Source organism: Lissotriton helveticus, chromosome 11 (genome assembly GCF_964261635.1).
Source record: "Lissotriton helveticus chromosome 11, aLisHel1.1, whole genome shotgun sequence".
Taxonomy (NCBI): Eukaryota; Metazoa; Chordata; class Amphibia; order Caudata; family Salamandridae; genus Lissotriton; species Lissotriton helveticus.
This window is the reverse complement of record NC_136072.1, coordinates 799,145,093-799,170,212: the sequence shown is the minus strand read 5'-3', so window position 1 is coordinate 799,170,212 and position 25,120 is coordinate 799,145,093. Positions and strand designations below refer to the sequence as shown.

General features: G+C 45.4%; 1 protein-coding gene across 32 annotated transcripts in view; it reads right to left on the bottom strand.

The window, feature by feature from the left end:
• Positions 1–25,120, bottom strand: part of CAMK2B (calcium/calmodulin dependent protein kinase II beta) — an 866,219-nt gene that overhangs the window by 258,503 nt on the left and 582,596 nt on the right. The gene's annotated exons all lie outside the window — the stretch shown is intronic.

Genomic DNA, 25,120 nt, shown 5'->3' with positions numbered 1-25,120 from the left:
GGTATTTAAGGGTTTTGCCCATCTTGTAAAGGATTTTAAGATTAAGGCGAATCCCGCCAGCGACCATAATCCCCTAATCTTGAGTTTCAACTCTGTCCTTGAGAAAACCCAGACTGCGGAACAACCGATAAAATATAGTCAAAATCAGGGGGTCACTTTAAGGTGGGACAAGATAGATGTGAGGCAATTGGAGGCGGACATCTTTAAGAAAAACAAGGATGGGATAGAAATTTGTTTGACGCCTATATCCGATCCAGATTTTATAATCAAGAATTTTGAATCATTACTGGGAAGCGTGGCTTCACACCTTGTAAAAACAGGGGGGAGGAAACAAGATAGGGGACCCAAATGGTTTGACAAAGAATGTTCTGCTGCTCAGACAAGTTTAACAAAGGCTTTACGCCAAGTACCACGTGATAAAGATCTGGTTAGATCAGTTAGGAAAAGGTATAGAGACGCAGTCAGCAGACGGAAAAATTAGCTAAGGATTAAGGCATGGGAAGATCTGGAAAAAGCGGCCGAATTGAGGGACACCATGTTTTTTTGGGAGGTAATAAACCGACCTTTTTTAAAAACTGGAGAAGAGGGTACCATCCAAGCGCACATACCAGAAGACTCTTGGGTAGCTCACTATAGTAAAATCTTCAATCCAAATGAGGTATTGCTGACTACTACTGTGGGAGTTGGCGACTTCAATATGGAGCCAGCAAAATTACTTAGTGACTCATTAACGCTTCCAGAGGTAAAGATCGCCCTGAGCAAGGGTGCTGCATTAAAGGCCCCAGGGCCTGATGCAGTACCCTTGGATCTTTTTAAACATAACTTAGCGGTCTGGTCACCACTACTATTAAATGTTTTTAAGGCAATAGTGGTGGGGTCTATTTCGATTTCCTGGAAAGAGGCGGTTGTGGTACCCATTTTCAAAAAGGGTAACAGGTCTGACCCGTGCTGCTACAGGCCGATATCACTAATAGATGCGTCCTGCAAACTAATGGGCAGAGTGATACTGGCACGCCTCGAAACGTGGGCGGAGTCAGTAGGCATTATTGTGGACTCCCAATATGGGTTCAGAAGAGGTAAAGGAACCACCGAGCAGTGTCTCAATTTGGCACTAATTATGGGCAAGTACATGGGTGCCAAGAACCGTTCCATCCACTTGGCATTCATGGACTTGTCCAGTGCCTTTGACACTGTATGTAGGAGTAAGCTGTGGCGGATGATGGAGTCCATGGGGTTTGAAGAACCTTTGGTTACCTTGCTTCGCAGGCTCCATGCCGCCACAACAGTAAGAATAAGATATGGCCCTGGTGGGGAGAAGACTAGACCCATATTATCCACTGAAGGTGTCCGCCAGGGATGTATTTTAGCTCCCTTTTTATTTTTGGTCTATACCAATGGATTAGAAAGTTTTTTGTTAGAATCTGGGGCTGACTTTCCACAAGCTAATGGCAAAAGGATACCAATGTTGTCATACGCAGACAACACTGTTTTAATGACCCTCACTTCCAACAGCATGCAGATTTGTCTGAATGCGTTTGATACATTTATGGAAAGCTTAGATCTTAGGGTCAATGTCACTAAATCCTTTGCCATGACTTGCGGTCCGAAAAGCGTAAAAACCCGCAGGTATATGGTGAAGGACTCAATTATAGTGAAAGTTGATCATTTTAATTACCTGGGTAACCTATTTAACAAGAAACTGAATTGGGACCCTTTGATATCAGCTCGGGTCCAAAAGGTTACACAACCAACTGAAGCCCTTTTTCGTTTTGCCAGTAAACTAGGTCAAAGGCGAATAGCAGAAATAATATCCTTGTATAAAGCCAAGTGTGTCTCCGTTGTAACCTTCGGTGCTGGAGTATGGGGGTCACAAAACTGTGAAAAGTTACAGATTATGGAAAATAAATTTATAAAGCGCCTCTTATCTGTCCCATCTGGTACGTCGAACAGTTTTTGCCATGGGGAGGTGGGTATGGAGTTTGTAAGTGATATTATACATGTAGCTCCACTACTGCTATGGTCCAAAGTTTGGCAATCTGAAGAATTGAAACTGACAAAGGATATTTTACAAGATTGCCTTAAACTTGACCACTATAGGGAGATTCCATGGCTCCTATATGTTAGGGATACCTTTTATAAGATTGGGTTAGGGAATATGTTTGAAAACCCTGATATAATTAGTAAGGATTCCAAGTTAACTATTAAAAATGCTTACTGTTCTAAATTGGGCACCTTAAGGAATAGTGAACATGCACTGTAGGTTAGGGGCAAATTGCAGCGGCCTTTTTATTTATCATATATCATCAATACGCAATGGCGTTTTTATTTGACAAGGTTTCGCCTTAGTACTCTACACTTCCTTTTTGCCTTTCCAAAGCAAGGGGGTGGTGTGAGAGACTACCTCCTTGCCCCTGTAACAATAGGGTTTCGCAAAGTACTTTGCACCTTATCCTTTTTCTGTGCTTTGTATAGGGTCCCAAGAAACACATTCATTAGACCCGTCTTACTATCCTTTGGATCATGCTATTATAAAGAGGGCTATGAACATTTATTGTCCTTGTCAACTTCAAACATTTGTAATGCTGTACTTCGTTTTATTAGATCGGCCTCTGCTATTAGAAATCGATACTGAAATAAGCTGTGGGGGGAAATTTCCATAAATGTTTCTCCTGTTGGCCTGTTGATGAAACCAACTTAGCACTTTATGTCCTGTCCATATATATGATCAAGGTTATTCTTAATGTATTGTATTGTAAATCCTAAATATGTAAATATGTATTGTGGATTTTTATGACAATCTATGTATTTTATATTAGTGTATACTTTTATGACTCCTTTGTGGAATCGAAATAGTTATTTGAATTGAATTGTTGGTAATGTTTTTACTGTCAAAGGTGAAAGGGGAGGTGTGAAAACTGCATTTGATGGTGCTGACGTAATTGTTGTAGATGGTATTGTAGTCGATGGCATTGTTGTCATTGACAGCATAGTTTCTATCATCAACGGTATGGTGGTCACTGTAGCGGGTTTCTTCATTGACGGGATGGATGTCTACAGTATCAGCGTCGATAGGTTTATCTTCAACGAAATTGTGGTAGACTGTTGTCGCCATCGATGCTGAAGGTCTCGTCAGACTGTCTCGTAGGTCTTCAAAAGTAATATTATCGACGAGGTTGATTTTTCCTTCTTTTTAGAGTTTGATCCGCCATGCAATCAGACAATCCCTTAGAGGTATTTCTTCGTTCTTTAGGGAAAGACCGGGTGGCTGCAAGCACTGCTCCAAACAAGTCCAACTTAGGAAACTGAAGTCTTTTTGCGCTGCCTCCGTGGAGGTGCTCGCAGGAGCACTTTTCACGGACTCTTACCCCGAAGGATGAACATTCTATTTTGCCATCAGATACAGAGCCAACATACTATCTCTGTCCCTAAGAGATTTAGATGAAAAGCAAATGGCACTTTTAGATGCCTTATGTTTCGGATACAGATAATAAATACGCTGTAAATGAGGATCTTCAATGTAAATCTTTTTAAGACCACGGGATGAACAAGCCTTGAAAAATATACTTTCTGTCTATGCTAGCCATAGTCCCAGTTTGCTGTGCAGTAAAAAGATCTCCCTGGCCCAGTCCCAAAAAACAATTCAAAGTACTTCTGCGCTGAAGATAGGGCTGCTTCAAATCCAGGGCAGATCAAGAAAGAAACAAATTTAAGTTTCACTGAAAAAAGTCAGAGCAGAGCTCTGTCAGAGGACTCCTTCACACACGAGGTGAAGTATAAATCTTAACTATGGTGGCCTCTATGGGTAGTAGGAGAGCTTAAGCTTCTGACTTATTGGTTGAAGCTTGGGTGCATTCAAATGAGGTGGTTGCAGGAGCGGCCCGTGCAGCTAAGAGCGATGGGGCCTTAGGGGGGAATTAAACAGACTACCACACTGGAAAATGTAATAATTAATTTTCCCTCATCGTCATCTGTAGAAATCCTCCCCCCTCTTCCCACCTGCACGGGCCGCTGCTGGGTGGTTGTGCTACTAAATGTACAATATTGTTTCAGGCCTATGGCCTTCTTTTTTTTTACAGTATATACTGTATGTTTTACACTGTATACTGCTATTTTAATATACTGGGGGTACCCAGCTTCATGATGGAGAATGATTCAAGCATGTGACACTATAAGATCCAATGCTGGAGAAGGAGTGATTAATAAAAGTGAAGGGAAGATTTACAGGTGAGAATGGTGTGAATGCTAGAAGGGTGGAAGTAATGGATAAGGCATAGTAATGAGGCACCAGAAGAGTGTAGTCAATGTCGGATACAGAGTTACTGTGAGCAGCGATCAGTCAGCAAGTCAAGAATGAGGAAGTAAAAGAAGGGTACGAAGGGATGAATAAGAGAATGGAGGATAGGTAGAGATTAAGTTGATGAGGTGGAGTAATAGGAAAAAGTGTTGAAAAGAAGCAGGACGTCGCAATGGGTAAGAGTTTGGAGGAATGTGGAGGCGGTAGCAGGGTGGCACATGTAAAAGAACGTAGAAGCAGGGAGGGTAGTGCTGAAAGAAATAGAAAAAAAATTCATTCACCACATATAGTATGTGGCAGCATTCAAGCTTATTTGTAGCTAGATATTGATATGGTTGATATTCTCTGTAGCAGTTAAGCCTTCAAATTCAGCGGATGTGCAGAAAGTAGCTACTTTTGAGAGGACCTAGATGACTCTTCTGTGATTAGTAGTTTGCAAGAGTTGGTTAGGGCGCGTCAGTGAGAGGTTTAGTGTCAATTTTTATGCTGCATTGCATCTGAGTTGAGCAATGGAGGTGGTACAGATGATTACCGTAGGTTTGTGGCAAGGCTTCTGTGATTTTTCCCTGATGCATACAAAACAGGCCTGGGTGCATGTAGCACATACTAACTTAATATCACCATTGCATTCAAATGCAGTGTATGTACAGTACAACTGAAAGGACTGGAAAGAAGGCTAAATTTTCCTATCTCGTTAGTGCAGCTAGTAAGTGTACATGTGTGCTTAGATTCCAATGTGTTTTCTTAACTAACGCTAACAAGACCGAAAAGAAAAACGTAATTCTCAGGTGCAAAAATGTTTTGGAAACACAACAGCTGATAGCTACGAGGGCAGATGACCTTTTGTATTCCATGCCGAGGGTAGAAGGAAGGAAGGTTCTGTGTAGTCCTTTTGAATAAAAAGGCATTTTTCACATATCCTGCGTAATGATAGAGGAGCCAAGCATGAGCTGACCCCTCCTTATTTCATTGAACATCATGTTTAAGAAAAGTATTTAAGATACTGGTGCAGGTGCAAGGGTGATACACACGGATCAATAGTGGAGGGGACACAGAACCATGGAAATCCTACATCAGACCTGAAGCCACAAAAAGGTAACACAGGGAGGCTCTACATGAGTTTGTAAATTGTTTAGAAAGTAGAAAACCATGTGGTTGGATGTCTGGTTGCAACTTAGATAAAACTAAGGTAAAACTAATACAATAGGGATGTTCAATGAAATAGGATTAGAGCATAATTATAGCTGAGTTGTTTATTGTACTGACAGTCAGTGTAATGCCATGATTTCAGAGTCCGATGTTGGCTGTATGTATAGACCCTGTAGAGATTCTCATACAGGGTTGTCTGACTCTTACAACTTCCTTTTACTAGAGCGTAACTCAGTAGGGGCGGAGTGAAAACTCCTGTCAATTCTAGATTCCTCCTAAAAGGTTGCATTTACATTTTGAGGCTAGCATTATCTACTAGGTGTGACCACAATAAACTACACGACAAGGAGCATGCATTTTCATTAGAGGCAGTGATCTCAGCCTTGGTAGGCTGACGCTTGAATACTAGAGACAGCTAGAGTAATACGATAAAGATGGATAATTTGTAGGAGAGGGGTTGTTGAATTTGGTCTAGAGTGAGAGATGCACCAACTTTCAAGTGTGATTATTTGTTAGGAATGATCCTGTGATGCAGGCAACAAAGCAGCCCAGATTTGGTTAAGGCACAGCTCAGGGATTGTTTTAATAGACATCAAAGTAGAAGGGCAGTAGATCAACCCAGGAGTGCTGGGGTGAGGCACTTGGAATAGAAATAGACACCAGAGTAGAGGGTATATGGAGTAATGCCAGGATCAGTAGGTTCACAGCCCTATGGATATTAAAAATATACCATAGTACTGGGTCTGTAATGTGAGTAAAGGGAAGCTATGGCACAGTTCTAGGATTGTTGAAAGACAGCAGTTGTGGGCCTCTTGGATCAAATCTCTGGGGTTAAACCAGTGAGCTGCTGAGGTATAGCCAAATTAGTGTTAGAAAGTAGTGGGTCTGTAGGCTAACTAAGGCGCAACTAAGGTGCAGCCCCAGGGAAATCAAATAGATAGCAATAGTTGTGGCTCTAAGGGGGCTCATGAGGCACAGCAAAAGTGAAGCCCTCGGAAGGTAGCCTAAACACCCGAGTAATGTCATATGGGGTCAGCAATAACCTGCAGGTGCAGACCCAAATACTGAACAAACACCACAGAAATGTGCCAATGGGATTAGCCAAGAAATAACTAAAGTACAGCCCAAGAAAACTGAATAGATGCCATCAGTGGGGGGGGGGGTCTATGGGGTGCAGTGGCACATAAGGTATTTCTAGGCATAAAGACTAAGAACAATTGTTACTTACCTGTAAACAGGTGGTTCTCCAGTATTGGTGTCTTTCATAGATTCACATGCTTGAATATTCCCCGTCGTCGAAGTGGGAGTCCCACGGTACTATCAAGCCACCTTATCTACAGTTCAAACCTGACGGCGTGGCGCTTCGCACCAACCCCTCTTTCCTACCTAAAGTGCCTACGGAATTTCATCTGAATGAGCCTGTGTTCCTATAAATGTTCTTTCCGGACCCAAGGTCTCCGGCGGAGCAGCGGTAGCATTCTTTGGACATCAAACGATGCCTTAAATTTTATATTGCCAGAACTGCCTCCTTCCGCAAGTGCGATCAACTGTTCATTGCTTATGGGCGACTGCGTAAAGGGCATCCAGTTACCAAACCAACAATTTCCCGTTGGCTTTCTTCAGCCATTACTTTCAGCCATCAACAAGCTGGCAAACCATTGCAGTCTTCAGTGAAGGCTCATTCTACGAGGGCGATGTCTTCATCCACCGCCTTGTTTGCCGGTGCGCCACTTCACCAGATTTGCCGTGCAGCGACATGCTCCAGCAGGCACACCTTCACCAAGCATTATTACTTGGATGCCATCAATGAAGCGGATACCGCCGTGGGACAGGCCGTGCTTCGTAATCTTTTCAAATAAGGTGAGCCTCTGTTCCCTCCTCCTTTGTGTTTTCTGTGATTGCTAATAATGTTTACATGACTGTATTATTACTGTCTTTGGCTTTTTCCATATGTGCCTAGCAATCTCAGCTCTACGGTGGTCACTGATCTCTATTCTATTCAAGCATGTGAATCTATGAAAGACACCCCTAATACTGGAGAAGAACAATTGTTACTTACCTGTAAACAGGTGGTTCTCCAGTATTGGTGTCTTTCATAGATTCACATGCGACTCACCCTTTCCTCCCCTCAGAGGCTCTCTTCTCCTCATGCACTCTAGGTCTCTTTGGTGCTACGAAAATCTGAGGACTGGAGCTTTTGAGGAGAAGGTTCTAGAGGGTGATTGCGCCTGATTGGCTGTAGTTTGGACTAGCATAACGACACTAATGTGTTACAAATGTTTTTTTCTCTTTACCATGCATTCCTATGTAGGAATTGTTTTGGAGATTTTTCAGTTGCATTTTCCTCTTGTTTTATTATGTATTATGTTCTCACACACATATATATATATATATATATATATATATATATAGCATTATTGCTATTTTATGTACCGTGGGACTCCCACTTCGACGACGGGGAATATTCAAGCATGTGAATCTATGAAAGACACCCCTAATACTGGAGAAATATCACAATACACGACTTTATGGGTGAGCCAAGAATCTGGAGACAAACAGTCCAAGATTTAAAATAGACACCAACATAGTGGACCTACAAGATTAACTAAGGAGCAAATAAGGTGTAGTCTTACAACAAGGGTGGTGGGCTTCTGAGGTCAACTGAGTAGCACCTAAGATGGAGCTCTAACAATAGCCAAATACTCATAACGGTGGGCCTAACCTTGTCAGTTGAGGAGCTGGTAGTGTGCAGCTATGAAAAACTGAACAGACACCAGAGTAGTGGGCTTTAGAAGGGTTCTGGAAATTGGTGGAGACAGGCAGTCACTGTGAAGCTTCACTAATAAGCAACTCTGGTCCATTCATGCACTTATTCAACTCAAACTGGACAATTTCCAAATGGATGCCTGCACCCATGAATATAAAGGAAAGCACCTATGCAGAAGTCATGCCTTGAGAAACGCTTCAGAGAAATCCAGTCTTAAACCCCTAAAAGGAAGTCAGTTACTGCAAAAACTGCATCCTCGCCCATTGCACTCAAAGGTAGGTCTGCCCCCCTCCCCTTGTCCCCAAATCAATTGGGCAGATATTAACACTGTACACTATACAATTTGGGCATGGGATAAGATCGGTTACCAATTGCACCACCAGATACTCTACTCCTCTACCTAGCATCTGACACACTAGACATGCACAACTTGCAGAGGAGAAGCAGGTACTTCATAGACTCTATACGTTGGAGATACACAAGGTGGGCGAAATTTTTCAAAACCGCGAGTTTGAAAGTCTAGGCAGAAAGGCCGGACAGCTTGTTCAGCAGCAGCTACCTTGGTGTAACTGAGGCTTCTCGCTTTGTGCAAAAACCAATTACCCCTCCTTCCCTCAAGAGCCCCAGGCTAGTAAGGCTCTAGGCCTACTGATAGACAATTCATCCCTCAAACATTTGGTCACGGTCCTTCACTGTGCAATACAATCCGAAGCCCCGGTCATCAAGCTGCACGCCAGAATGGGATGGGAGGCTGCCCTGGGAATGCTGCTCACTGATAAAGAATGGCTATACTGCAGCAAGCAGCTGGGAGAACTGCCCCCTAACGGTAGACTGCTCCTTATCCACTTTAAATATTTACATCAACTATATCATACTCCCTGAGATCAACTAGATCTAGAGGAGAACTGGACTCCTCTTCTCGAGATGTAAGCCGAAGCAGCAGACTTTATGCACATGGCCTGGTCCTGAGCAAGCCTAGGGAAATACAGGACTGAAAGGATTCGCAGGATTTCAAACATTATTGATTAGCCCCTACAGGCATCCCCGAAAATGGCCTGGTTAGGATACACTGATGCAGGGAGGAAGGAGCTGCGGCGCTTCGTCTCCCTTGCTTTACTTTTGGCTAAGCGTCAAGTGGCCTGCGTATGGGGCATGGAAAAAGCTCCCAGAGTGCAAAGATGATTAAAAAACATTATTTACTGTAATGCCCAACTGGAATTGTACTATTCTACGTTGCCAGCAGGCCCAGAGGTATTTGGGGCCCTCTACAGATGTTCTTGTCAAGTGCAACTACCCATGTGACTTAGATCTGGCAGCGAAGTCTCCCAGGTGTAGAGGTTGGCTCCACTGCACTGTTCGGCATTTTGAAATCTATTGGGGGCGGTTAAATCTGACCACATGCCGGTAGCCTGGAGAGGGTGGGTACTGTGTCACCCGCGAAGAACGTATAAGATTGTACGTATGGTTATTTGCTTAGGCTCTCCCCCTGTCCAATATATATGTTAAAGGTGACCAAATTGTTATTCCTTTGGGTTTCTTCTTTCTTTCCTTGTTTCTGTCCTTTTATTATTAATTGGATATTGTAGTGTTCCTCATGATATGGATGAATCCATCATATGTATACTTGCAGTTTAAAAAAGATAAAACAATCAACAACAAAAAGTATAGTGCATAACATCAATCCCCATGTTTTTTAATTTTATCAGGTGTGATCATTATTGCATCTATTTTTGGCCAAATCTGAATAGAGATATATCATTACGAAAGTCTGATGGTTGGAACTTCTTTTATCACCCTTAGATCTATTACAACTAACTCTCATATTCTCTCACTAGAATTAAGGGATTGCTAAATGAGCCTCTTATTCCATCTCTTGCTGAAGGTTGAGGCCGGACTGTAAATTACATTTAATTTCCAAATTTTGAAAGGTTTTTCCTTCAACCAAAAGTGATATCAATTGATGCTAAGATTTGTTTAAAAACTAGGAGTCAACCTTATGAAAAAGAGGGTCTCCTTTTTACTTTTGGGTTAAACAGCAATTATATGACGACATGTGTGTACAGCTTGTTACAGCTTCGGGATGTCCATTCTGATGTCTATTTTTAGATATTTTGTTTAAGGCTTAGGGTCCTGAGCAGGCATAGGTAGCGGAAAGTAAGTCATGGTGGAGTGATCTGATGGAATGGAGTTTGGCAATATCACTCCATATCGGATTGTCAGGAAGTGGTAACAGTATGTAGCTAGTTGGGACCTGCAGTGGTGGGTAAATCAAAGTCCATGGCTTTCCAGTGGCATATCGAAGATCGTTTCAGCTGTTCCACATCTGTTCAGTTAGTTCATGGGAGTTTATTTGCTGTGGGCTGGTACAGTACTGGATGATGGACATGACCAGTAGCACCTTCGTCTTATTTTATTTGTAGCGTTTTATAGAGCGCAGACTTGACCTGAGGGCATCAGATCGCTTTACAAAGATTCAAGCAAGCACCAAATGCCTGAGATACGTTTGGAGTAGATACATATACATAGTGACAAAAAGGAACACTTGGTATGTGACAAGGCATATACATTTTGAGGTAGAATATAGGTACACAATTATACATAGTGCATTACAGTGCATCTCGTCAATTGTACGACCTTGCCAGAGGGGCAGTTAAAGGAAAAGTACATAACAGTATAGAAGAAGAAAAAAAGCAGCAAAGCAAGAATGATCAGTCTTTGGGATGGACGATGTAGTTGTGAGGTAGCTGGGGTAAGGGTTCGTGCAGGCAAGGGAAATTAAAGGCACAGTTTTCCTTGTGATGGTGTTGCAGAGATTAACTTAGAGGGTGCGAAGCCAAATGCCCACAGGCTGGTCAGGTGCTCAAGGGGGAGGATTTATATATTTATTGAGAGTACGAGCTTCAATTTCTTCTTGGAATGCGGGAAGGATTGGTTTATCCACAGGTCCTGGGGAAGTGAGTTCCAGATTCTTGGAGCGTTCCCAGAGAAGGAGCGGGTGCGAGATTTCTCTTAACTTTTGGTGGGATCAGGAGTAGAATGTCTGAGCTTCGTAGATGTCTTTTTTGACCGGCTTTTGATAATTTATTTGTGAGGTAGATTGGTTTTTCAGTGTAGAGCACTTTGTGAGTTATGAAGGCAGTTTTAAAGAGTTTAAAATGATTGTTGTCTCCATTGGCAGCCAGTTGAATTGCTTTCAATGGGGTTAGGTAAGATTTGGGGGCATCCGCGATCCAATGATCGCAGACGCCCCAAACTCTTACCTTTCCAAATTCTTATGTGTCCGAGTGTCAAGAAACGAAAGGAAATTATTGTGTAGTCTGTGTGAACTACAATGACTATTGCGACTGCCAAGTGCTAAGATATTAGAATCAGTATGGGCCACGTCGTTAACATGCAGGACAAAATAAGCACTGCCTTCTACCTGTATTGCGCCTCTTTGTACAAAGCCCCTAAAGAGTGTGACCCGGACGTGATTCACTCCTTCCTGGATGGAGTCACTCTCCCCCGAATCCCGCCCCCATAGAATGCGTAGCTGGAATATCCCATCACTGAACCCGAGAGAGTAGTCACCATACAACAGATGGCAAGAGGTGGGACTCCCGGGGCCGACGGTCGGCCTCTGAATTTTATTCATCCTTTCTCACGCAACTAGCCCCTCGTTTATGTCGGGTATACACCGATGAATATGTAAAAGGCGAATTACTCTTCATGAGGCTGTACCGGTGGTCCTACCCAAACCAGGCAGGGACCCAATGCTTTTGGGATCATACCTCCCACTGTCCCTCCTAAATACTGATAAAATCCTGGCAGAGTTCTGGCTAATAGACTGATAGCAGCCACCCTACTTCTTGTGCACAGCAACCAGAATGTCTTTATACCTGGCAGGAGCACCTCCCTTAATTTACATAGACTCTTCCTGACATGGGTCGCCTCACTAGACATCGAGAAGGCGTTTGACACCTTGGGCTGGTGTTATATACATGCAGTGCTTTCAGGCTTTGGGCTGGGTCCCAGATTCTGAAAATGGATTTCCTTATATAGAATTCACCAACGGCACGAGTGAAGACTAGTCTCGTTATTTCTGAACCCTTTATCATTGAACGGGGCACCCGCCAGGAATGCCCCTATTATCAATCATTTTTGCACTGGCAATGGAGCCACTCTCCTGCGTGCTCAGACTGAGGGCAGCGGAATGTGAAATACGAGCGTACAATCAATGACACAGTTTCACTGTGTGCGGATGACGTGCTAATATATTTGTGGGGAAACGCAACAATCCTACCAGACTTGATGGCGCTACTGGAACGCTTGGGCGGGCATCTGGCTTAAAGGTGAATTTGGATAAACCTCTTATTTCCTATGTCCCCCCCCCCCCCTGACTCCCGACCAGCGGAACACCCTCCTGCACACGCCGCTCCCCTGGTCCCACAACTCCTTTAAAAATTTGAGTGTTCAGGTGTACCACTCAAATGAGGATGTACTGGACGTAAAACTGGGTCAAAGTAATGGTGACTGCCCGCTCCTCTCTGCCATTATTGTTAGCTCTCATATGGGGTAAGAGCAGGAAACTGTTTTCTCTTGTGAAACTGTATGCCCCACTATCTGAGGGTGGCTTGGGAGCCCCCAAATATGAATATTACTACGCAGCTGCGCAATTCCGGTGGCCAATGCGTTGGCTGGCCAGCCACAATACTATGGAACTGGGATGCTGGGCGGCTAGGCTTCGCCTGACTGCCTTACTGGAATGGTTGTGGGGTTCGGAGATTACGATCCCAAAGAGGCCAGGGAATAGCTTAATGTCCATGGCCCGTTCGTGTTGGTCTTGCTATTTGAACAAGAAATGCCCATGCGCCCCATCTGTATGCCCCTGAATTACCACTCTGGGTGTTGCCTGGTTGCATCGCACTGGGCTCTCAACTGGAGGTGACAGAATGGACTAGAGTTGGTATCACCTCCTGGGGCGACTTGTTCTCAGACGTGATTCTATGTACAGTTGAGAACCTGGCAGACGATTATAAGAGCCCCCCTAGGACCTTTCTTCTGTATGCAACACTCACACACTACCTCCACAAGATGTGGGGCATGACACATGACAAACCAGCAACATCTAGGCTCCTGCAGGCACTACTTGTACATGGCACTGGCCGACATGCCACAACTATGCTGCACAATTCATTGTGACAGGACAATGTGGTCCCTCTTACGACGCTCAGGGCTTACTGGGAGGAAGCACTCTCGATTACATTAAATGACAGCCAATGGATGTAATGTCTGGGTATCGCAAAAAGTATCTCAGTGAACACCTGACTTAAGTATACCTGTAATCTGCCGTGCGTTCTCGGGATCGGGGGAGACAGTAGAAAACACTAGAACAAGGCTAGACCAATGGTTGTTTTCCCCAATATAGATTTATTGGTTCACGGGTAAAAGGAAAGTAAAATAAACCAGAAAACAACTGTCCCGCTATTGCGTGGTAACCCCACGACCAATAGTTCACCAGGGATGAAAGTAATATAGTTTAGATAGCGATACCCATTAGCCGCCAGTGTTCTCTGGTAGGGTTTCTGCTCCAACCCTCCTCTGCATGAATACCAGTCCCGGTATTCCGCAACGGAGGGCACTGTGCAAAGCAACGGCCAAAAATACCGTTTGAATGTGGCTAATGGGAGGGGGGGGTTTGCCTCTGGAACCTGGAAAGCGCGTGTGTAATAAGGCTTTGGTGCTGCACAGGTGACTGCGGGAATGCCCAGCCGGGCACTTTACCGCGGTGTTCAAGCTTATGTCAAGGGGTGCAGCCGCTCAACCTTACGTGCCTTGAACCTCAGAAAAGGACGCCAGGGGTAATTCCTGTGTAGAGCCCCGGGAGTCCGATGCACCTACACGTTCTGTTATCTCTCAGGGGCAAATGTCGCTAACAACCCAAGCAGAGACGCGGCAAACACCTCCTTGGTGTGCGTCTCTGCCCAATCCTACTCGGGAGCGTAGAAACCAACACTCGACCGAGACTCGGCAAAACAGGGGTAAAGAGAGCAGCCGCTCTATCTTACCTCACGAACGTCGCTTGAACTGAAATCAAGGTCCGCGGAGCAGGAACGAAGAACACTGGTCCACAGGAAACAGTGGGTATGGAAGGCCGGCAATGATCGCAATATCCAACACCTTTCCTTGATCGTGTACGCCTTTTATGGGCGTTCTCAATCCGCACGTTGGTCGCGCTAGGCATGCTGGTGCCTGTGTAGTTCTCTAAGCCCGCCAGCTGATGTCTGTATTTCCGTGATGGTCTAGCGCTGCTGTCACCGCGCTGCAGGGTGCGAGGGACTCCTTGACAATACCCAATTTCATTATCTTCATCACACCCACCTGACCCCCCCAAAAAACTTGCACAGATGTACCCTGGCTCTCTGGGGAGTTGCCATCGCTGTCAGGACACTGAGGCCACCTTCGTGCACATGGGGTGGTCGTGCCAACAGCTGGTGTCTTAATGGGCGGCAGTCACCGACACATTAACTGAGGCTACGGACCGCGCTGTTGTGACAGACAGCCCGCACTTCTTGTTGGGGTTCACCACCCACACGGCAAAACCTAAAACCCTCAATAAATTCCTGGATTTGGCCCTGGTGGTAGTTAAACATAGGATTGCAATGTGCTGGAAATCCCAATTAGCCCCACCTACTCAATTGTGGCTTGCGGACGTACGCAGGGCCCTCATGGCTGAACTGAAGACCCCGATGGCCACGTGCCAGGACACCCGATAACACCCAATCCTCCTGATTGGAAAACATACCTTACAGCAATTGAGGTTACGCTGGCAGATACTCCCACTCGAACACCAGATTAGCAGAGAGTCGCCATGAGAGTAGGAAGGGGCAGATATCATACGTCACTGGGAACAGTCTTGTCATACTGTAATACCACTCATTCTCCCTTTGCCTCTCAACACTGCCCCCACACCCCAAATAAGATTGGTCCGCGCCCCAGTGGTGGTACGCCACATGGGCACTCTCACCCTATGCATGCACAATGTTGGTCTGTAGTGACCCGCTTAAAACATTATGGATACATGATGTACGATATGGTCCCCACCCTGTCTTGGTTTCTTGATATGTATCGCTTTGCTTGCAAATCCGCATTAGTTGCTCAGTTAGAAGATGCGTCGCACCACTGCAGTATGTGTAATTATTGAGTTCACACTCTTCTTACTGTTTTCACAGCATAGTACATTGCATGATAGCGATAAGATGTTGTGTGCTCCTACTGAGTATGGAATTATGAATGTTTATCAGAAAATCAATAAAAATATATATTACATTTTTTTTTTAAAGACATTAGAATCAGTGTGAGCCAGGAGCGTTCTATATTTTCATCAAATTGCATTTTTACAGTGCTTTCTACCCCTGATGAGGCACTAAACCGTTTTACACAGGGGAGCAACCAGCACCAGAAACCAAGGTTTGTGATCTTTCAATGGTTATTGGAATTAGTTCTGTGCGATCCATGAGCCAAGATGAGGGCCTTTTACAGAAATATAGAGATTATGGTGAACATGCATGTGAAATAGGGTAGGCTGTGCTCAGAGAGGAGGCATGTAGAGGATGGGGTGTAAAGTGAGGTACATATGAGAGAAAAAGTAGGGGCAATAACTGGCAAATTCAGATGAGGGTTTTTTGAGATCACAGGCAATCTTAGGCTGAAGAACTGTAGAAAAAAGACAACATTGTTTGCTTGTCAGACAGTGCTATTTTAAGTACTTTTGACATTTTCTTCATGGATAACAGTGGCTACCTGTTCAAAGTCACGGTCCTGGAGCAGAAACTGCATGGACCGGCTGGGGGAAAGAAGGCAGCTTAAGGCTCTCATTTACCGGACATAGGTTTGTATGTGTTCTTCTCTAGCATGGTTTAGCAAGCTAACTAGATTGCTTTCTTTCTCTTTCCTGCCTTCTTCCAGCTTTATTTCACAATACTAGTAACTCAGCAAGTCTCTATATTTCTTTCTTTTGTCTTCCTCATCTCCCATATCACACCTTTTAATTTTTACGTTGTGCAGGCTTTTGAAGAACGACCTGTTAAAATGACATTGTTGCCCAAGTTTTGTAATTTTTGTGCTTACTTACACCACGCAATCCTTTGGAAGGCATGTTGTTTTCAGTTGTCTTTCTGTTAAACTCCATCTTTAACCAAATTACATTTTGATAAGTCTTTTGAGTATTTAATTGGTTACTCCATCATGCCTAGGGTTCACAAATGATGGCACTGTTGCAGAACTTAATCACAATCGCTTTTGTGATGCATGTGATGGTGCATTGCATGTACGTACTACAGAAAAAAAATTCCCCACAAAAGAAACATTATTAGAAAAGCCAATTGTTTTCACTTGCTAATGGTGAATTCATGGTCCACTGGCTTTACCAATGGCCTATCGGCCATGTTAAAATTATAGAACATAGTTTTCAAGATAGACACCATATTGCATGATGCAACATGAGTTGCATCTTCACGACAAACAAGCCAGCCAGAAAAAATAGCAAACAGAATTTTGCTTTCAATACCTTTAACATGGCCTGTCGTCGCTACAGGGTTTGCCAAAGCCAGTGGATTTTAAAAGCCTCAAGCTTTGGAAAAGCCAATAACATCTACCACCATGTCACAAGAGAGGGACGGTGCGAGCGAGTGAGAAAACGTAAAAGAAATAAATGAAAATGAGGGATAAAAAAAAGGCCCACAATAGTGCTGCAGGAAAACATCCAAGGCATTGCCAAGGCTGTATCACGAAAAGGGAAGTTGTGAAGGGAGAGACAGAATGGGGGGGCAAGGGAAAGGGAACATGCCAAGACTTAAACATGAACTCTCATGGAGTGCTAAACAAGTAATGACATTCAAAAAGTAGTTATGTTATATAACCTGTGGAAAGTCATATCCCAAGGGTAAAAAAGAACTATTGTTACTTACCTGTAAACAGGTGGTTCTCCAGTATTGGTGTCTTTCATAGATTCACATGCTTGAATATTCCCCGTCGTCGAAGTGGGAGTCCCACGGTATATAAAAAATAGCAATAATGCTAATATAACATAAATGATAATATCATATAATAATAAAATAGAGATAATACACTGTAAAAACCTCTACAATGGTAACTTCCATAGGAAGACAGTATAAGAGAAAAAACTCATTTGTAACATATCAGTGTCATTATGTTGGTCCAAACTGCAGCCAATCAGGCTCACGCACCCTCTAGAACCTTCTCCTCAGAAGCTCAAGCCCTCAGATTTTCGTAGCACTAGTAACAATAGCGTATGAGGAGAAGAGAGCCTCTGAGGGGAGGAAGGGTGGGTCGCATGTGAATCTATGAAAGACACCAATACTGGAGAACCACCTGTTTACAGGTAAGTAACAATAGTTCTTCTCCAGTATTAGGGGTGTCTTTCATAGATTCACATGCTTGAATAGAATAGATAGCAGTAACTCCTTAGCACTGGGATTGCAAGCATCTTCACAAGAAGTAAACACATAGCTTAAAAGCATATAGCAATCACAGAAGAGAAAGGAGGAGGGAACAGAGGCTCACCTTATTTAAAGAGATGGCGAAGCACTGCTTGCCCCACTGCGGTATCCGCCTCGTTGATGGAATCCAAACAGTAATGTCTGGTAAAGGTGTGCCTATTCGACCACGTTGCCGCCCGGCAAATCTGGTGCAGAGGCACTCCGGCAAACAAGGCGGTGGAGGACGCCATCGCTCTCGTCGAATGTGCCTTCACAGGACCCTGTAAAGGCTTGCCAGCTTGTTGGTGACAGTAGGATATGGCTGCTGAGAGCCATCTTGCAAGTGTCTGTTTTGTCACTGAATGTCCCCTTCGCATTCTTCCATATGCTACAAAAAGCTGATCTGATTTGCGGAAGGGGGCAGTTCTTGAAATGTAAAACTTTAGACAACGGCTGATGTCTAAGGAATGAAGGCGTTGTTCTGCCGGAGACTGTGGATTCGGAAAGAAAGTCTTCAAGAAGACAGGTTCGTTCAGATGGAAATCTGTAGGCACTTTTGGCAAAAAAGAGGGATTGGTCCGAAGAGACACCCCATCTGGCTTGAATTGCAAATAAGGAGGCTTGATTGTGAAAGCATGAAGATCGCTGACACGGCGAGAAGACGTTAGGGCCAAAAGCAAAACGACCTTCCAGGTAAGAAACTTGTTGTCTGCTCTGTGGATTGGCTCAAAAGGAGGCTTCATGAGCTGTGACAATACCACGTTGAGCTGCCATGCCGGAGGCGGGCGTCTGATAGGAGGAAACTTCCTGAAGAGACCTTTAAAGAATTGTCTGATAATTCTGGATGAGCAGAGAGAGGTTGAGCCATCATGCCTGAAAACGTGAAATAGCTGCCAGAAAGACCCTCAAGGTGGCATGAGAGAGGCCAGACTGAGCAAGGCTTAGAAAGAAGGGCAACAGCTGTTCTGGGGCAGAAGTGAGTGGGTGGACATTTGCTTCTGCGCACCAATGGCAAAACCGTTTCCACTTTAGTTTGTACGTTTGAACCGTTGAGGAAGCTCTAGCAGAAGCCAGAATCTCTCTGCATTCCTGGGGCATCTCTAAATTCGCGAATTCGAGGAATTCAGGTTCCATGCCCATAACTGAAGAGTGGTCGGGTCTGGATGGCAGACTTGGCCCTCGTCCATGGACAGAAGATCTGGACGTGGATGCAGACGAATGGGCGTGCATTGGGACAACAGAAGAAGTTCTGAGAACCAAGCCTGTCTGGGCCAACGAGGTGCGATCAGTATCAAGTGGCAGGGTTGCCTGCGCATCTTCCACAACGTCCTCGGCACCAATGGTATGGGAGGAAACGCATAGGCGAACAGGCCGCTCCAGTCCATGAGAAGGGCGTTGCCGCTGGACCCCGGATGAGGATGCCAGCTCGCAAAGGCGGGGCACTTCCGATTCAGTGGAGTGGCAAAAAGGTCCATCAGGGGACGACCCCAACAGCGGAACACCATGTCCAGAGTTTGTTGATGAAGCTCCCACTCGTGGGTAGACGATGTGGACCTGCTCAACGAATCCGCTAGGATGTTTGAAACCCCCGGCAGATGGACCGCCGTCAGGGAGATTCGATGATGAAGAGCCCAGTTCCAGATCTTCTGAGCTAGCCGAGACAAGGGCTGAGATCTTGTGCCGCCCTGTTTGTTCATGTAGTGCATGCTGGTTGTGTTGTCCGTTTGAACCAGCACGGACTCTCCTTGCACTACTGGCAGAAAAGATCTGAGAGCAAGGAAGATCGCCAGCAGCTCCAATCTGTTGATATGCCATGTTCGTTGTGACGGTGTCCACTTCCCTTTGATTGAAAGGTCTAGGAGATGAGCTCCCCAACCCTCCATGGATGCATCTGTGGTCAGCGTCAGATCCGGAGGAAGGGCCAGAAAGGAAACTCCTTCGTTTAGGTTGGATGGTTCTCTCCACCAAAGGAGACTGTCTTTCATGCGAGACGAGACTCTCACTAGATCGTTGAAGGATCCTGATACTTGGCGCCATTGCAGGTCTAGGTCCTCCTGAATAGGGCGAGTGCGGAGCCTGCAGTTCGGAAGCAGAGCGATGCAGGACGACGCCATCCCCAGAAAGGACTTCAACATGCGCACAGAAACTGACTGTTTTGAACGGATGAGGGTGACCAGACGTACTATCTTCACCTGTCGTTCTTGGGAAACGAAGGCTTTTGATAATTCCGTGTCGAGAATGGCACCCAGGAAGTTCCTTCTTTGTGATGGTGTTAAGTGTGACTTGTCCACGTTGATGGTCAACCCCAGTGACTCGAAAGTCCGCAGGCAGAGACTTGTGTCGTGAGCCAGCTGAAGAGGAGACGGAGATTTCAGAAGGCAATCGTCCAGATAAGGAAAAATCTGCACTCCTTGAAGACGTAGATAAGCCATGACTGGGGCCAGGACCTTCGTGAAAACACGAGGTGCCGAACGCAGGCCGAAAGGCAGCACCTTGAATTGGTAATGGACAGTGCCCACCTTGAACCTCAGAAATTGGCGATGTTGTTGCAGAATCGGCACATGAAAATAGGCGTCTTGCAGATCTATCGTGGACAGGAAATCTCCGCTGCAGAGAAGCCGCAAGACTTCTGACAATGTGAGCATGCGGAAAGACTGCTGTTTCAGAAAGAAATTGAGCGCCCTCAAATCCAGTATAGGCCGCCACTCTCCCGTCTTCTTGGCAATGAGGAAAAAACGTGAGTAGAAACCTGTCCCTTGTTGTGATATAGGAACCACTTCGACTGCACCTTTTAGAATGAGAAGACGAACTTGATGTTGCAATTCTAGAAAATGGGGAGGTGGCGGGCCTGATGGCGGAGAATGAGGAGGAATCTCTGTGAACTCCAAGGCATGACCCTTGCGAACAATGTCCAATACCCATTGGTCCGATGTTATCAGAGACCATTGGGAATAAAACTGCGAGATTCTCCCTCCAACTCCTTGCGTGACATGAGAGTCACTGGCGTTTGTTGTTGGCACCCCTATAAGTAGGTTTTCCTTTATAGGGTCGTGACTGATTTTGGCGATTAGACTGTTGAGAGGAGTAACGTTGATTGCCTTGGTTGAATTGGCGGTACTGAGTGTGTCCTCCTCGAAAATTCGTGGAAGATGAACCTCTTCCACGGGCGCCACGAAAGGGCTGCTTCTTAAATTGTAAGGAGACTAGCGATTTTGCTGTATCGGTGTCCTTTTTAATTGACTCAAGCGCCTCGTCAATGTGAGCGCCAAAAAGAGATTCACCGTCATAGGGCATGTCGAGTATCTTCGACTGGACTTCTTGCCGGAAAGAAGTGGATTTAAGCCAGCCCTGGCGGCGGAGAGCCGCAGCACTGGCGAGGATGCGAAATCCCGTACTCGCCACATCAATCGCGCAGTCAATCATTTCCTCTGACGCCCTCATGCCATCCTGGAGAACTTGCTGGGCTTCCGCTCTGGACGCTTCTGGAATTAGAGAAACGAATGCGGAAATGTCCGACCACATTTGCCTGTCGAAGCGACCTAGAATGGCCAACGCATTTGCAGCGCGTACCGATGTAGAGGACATGGTGGAAAATTTCTTCCCAATGGCGTCCAAACGTCGACCCTCTCTATCAGGTGGAGTAGTGAGAGGAGTCGCCGGATTACGGGATCGTCGCTGTGCCGCCTGTGTGACAACCGAGTCCGGTTTGGGATGCGACAGCAAACAAGCGGGTGAACCCGCAGGAGCCTTGTACTTCTTTTCCAGGCGAGGGACTTGTGCCGGCAAGGAGTTAGGAGAATGCATAATTCTTATCCCTTCTTTCCATACAAATTCTATGATTGGTATGGTGTGAATTTGTTTGTATGGTTTGTTTTTGAAATCGTAGAGAAAGCAATCTTCTTGCCGTTGTTCTCTCGGCAATTTAAAACGGTCTGCCGCTTTATTCATTAGCACATGGAAGCTTGCTGTATCAATGGTAGGCGCATCACCCGCCTCTGGCTGTTGCGGAGAAGGTGTCTGTATCCGATAGTCGTCGTAATCCGCCATATCTGGATCCTGATCATCGTCAGTATCCTGGTGTAATTCCCCTTCTTCACTGTCCGACTCATCCACCCCGTGCGCACCAGGTTGCGGAAGAAGAGGGGGGTGAGGGCGGGGAAGCTCTGTCAAAACAGGCTGCTCCAAAGACTGTGGATGGGTGGCAGGGCCGGAGTCCTCCGCCGGAGCGTGGCTTGGAGTACCCTGAGGGGTAGGCGGAAACCTTCTGTTGTAGTCATCCAGCATATGCTGGAGGTTTGAAAACAAAGAAACTGGAAAAGATGCCATAGGCAACTGGACAATTTGGTCATCCGGTTGGACCACTTCCTCCACGTCCTCCTGGTCAGAACTGGAGTCTTGACATTTTATAATCAATTCTGATGGACTGTGAGCTTCATCGTCATCATCTTCCCCCATAGATCCAGTCTCGTGATCAGTTGCCATCAAAGGCGAGGGTAATTGAAGATCAGGAGGCGGCAGCTGCATAGAAGAATCCCTGCCAGAGGTCAAGGAAGGCAGTGGTACCAGAGGCATGGTGGCAAAAGAACCCGATCCTGACGAGGATCCTGAACATGCCGCTGAAGAAATCGCCATCGTCGACGAGATAGGGCCCACTGAGGGATTCGTCGTCGACGGTATCGTCGTCGACGGAACGTGCGTCGACGGAGCCGTCTTTGCTGGAATCTGAGGAGACGGAAGCCTCGTCGACGGTGTCTTCGTCGACGGTATCTTCGTCGACGATACTTTCGTCGACGGTATCGTCGTCGACGGTACCTTCGTCGACGGTACCTTCGTCGACGGAACCGGCGTCGCCTTTTTCGACGACGACGCCGTCGTCATGGAGCTGGTCGACGGAGCACTCGACGTCGACGGGGCTCTCGTCGTCGGAACCATCGTTGCCTTCTTCGCCGACGATGCCGACGTCGACGAGGTGGTCGACGGAGAGGCCGACGTCGACGGGACCTTCGTCGACGATGAATTCTTCGACGTCGAAGAGGTTTTCTTCGTCGACGGCAACTTCGTCGCCGACGAGACAATAGGGATCGTCGACGGGATCGTAGTTCTCGTCGACGTCGAGGATGTCGACATCACCGTCGTCGACGACGAGGAAGCAGACGTCGTCGTCACAGAGGTCGTCGACGAAGACAGCAAAGCCAATCTTGTGGACGGAACGGTCGTCGACGAGCCCGTCGACGACCTGGGTGTCAGGACTGTCAGAATACTGATAGAGCCTGGGCAAGACGCCTGAGAGCCAGGTCTCGTGGGCGTTGACACTGAAGGCATAGAATGTGAAGATTGTGCCACAGGCAAGGCCAGCTTTTCTTTTTCTGAAGAAAAGGCGAAGGCAAGTCTTGAACACTCCCACGCTTGGAAGGAACAGTGGAACAGCCTGACTGAAGACTTACTGCGTCTGACAGAACATCTTCTTTATCTTGGAGGCGCTTCAACCATATAAGAAGGCGACCTTCCCTGTCTCTGAGAGTCTTAGAAGGAAGAGCTCTACAGATTTTACATTCATCCACCTTGTGGTCAGGGTACAGGCAGTAAATACACTTTTGGTGGGGGTCCTTCTCAAACAAACGTAGTTTCCCACATGAAGAGCAAGCTCTAAACAAGGACTTCTTACTTGACATTCTTGGAAAAATAAGTTGAAGAGACAAACTTTGAAGAAAACTGAGCAGAGCTCAGGGAGACTCCCTTCACACGACGTGCGGTAGAAAATCTGAGGGCTTGAGCTTCTGAGGAGAAGGTTCTAGAGGGTGCGTGAGCCTGATTGGCTGCAGTTTGGACCAACATAATGACACTGATATGTTACAAATGAGTTTTTTCTCTTATACTGTCTTCCTATGGAAGTTACCATTGTAGAGGTTTTTACAGTGTATTATCTCTATTTTATTATTATATGATATTATCATTTATGTTATATTAGCATTATTGCTATTTTTTATATACCGTGGGACTCCCACTTCGACGACGGGGAATATTCAAGCATGTGAATCTATGAAAGACACCCCTAATACTGGAGAAGTTATGCTCCTGAGGAGGTACAAAAACTAAATAGGAAGTAAGCCATCCAATAAAGTGCATAGAACTGAGATTGACAAGACAGTCATCTACTCTAAGAACTCACTGGTAAAGGGATGCTCTAGAGTTTGTAAATGAAAAATGGGAAGAGGAAAGTATAGGGCCATGGGTGATTGCCATTAGAGCAGGATTCTTATTAATACGATTGGAAACAGCGGTTAATTTGTGATAGAATGAATGCAAATGCCAAAGTTCTGCTCAGAAGGAGCGACGATTACCAAGGCTGCACAGCCTTGAATGTGCCTCATCCCTCTTTAGTCCACTACCGGACTCTCCCTAACCCCCATTTTATCCCACTCTTGCAGGTCTCTTCTTTCTCCGTTTGTGATGGTTTTTCTGTGTTTCTTTCCCTCTTGCTTCCCGTTCTTTAAACCTTTTTGTTGAACATGTTTTCATTACATTAGCAACAGTGCAATCAAAAAAGATTGGCAGTTAAGAAAGTAGTTTTCCAGTGAGCAAAATATCACAAGGTGAAATATCACATTCTAGCACTTTAGGTATCTGTTATAGTGGAGAAAGTGCTAAGCAATCTTGCCAATACCACTGGAGGAGTAAATAGAACATACATTATGGTGATTGCATGTCAGCGACATAGATAGAGCATACGCTTAGGGTGTCTGAATGATTCAATAGGAGGAAACGCCAGCAGGCAGGCAAAGGTCGAGCTAGTGGATAGGTTATGTATTACGCTAAAGGTTTGTGGAGGCAATTATAGTTCTAGGGGTTGGAAGAGTGGGTTAGGACTACCAATGTGAGAGGGGATTTTCATGCGTGTGTGTGTGTATTGAGCACTCTGAGCATGAAGCTCTTGGTCTAGGAAGGGAGGTCATCATCTTTAATGCTGTTCAGAAGCTGGGTCAGCTTAGTAAACAATTCCATTGATATGGGGTGTTTGTGAATGTCCCTCGACTCTTACCAGCAAATCTTCCTCCTTTCTTCTTTGTGTGTTTTACTCTCTTGCTCTCGGTAAATATATGTTGAGCAAAAATAAATGCTGGTCCCCAAACGTGGGTGCCTAAAACTAAACACTGTTAAAACCCCATGCATACACATTATTATACATGTACCCTAATATATTCCATGGGGCAAGACATAAATGGCTGATTGAAAGTTTAAGTGTGTGTATGGAGGGGAGGAGGATAAAGGAACACTTTGGCACAAACACCATGGGAATGTCTCTACATAGAGATACTCTGGATAATGGTTGGAATGTGAAATCCTAATAGAGCCAAAAGAGAATTTAGTGGAACTCAGAATATGAGGAGACACAGTGGTGCCAAGATACAAGAAAATATTTAGTGACATTGG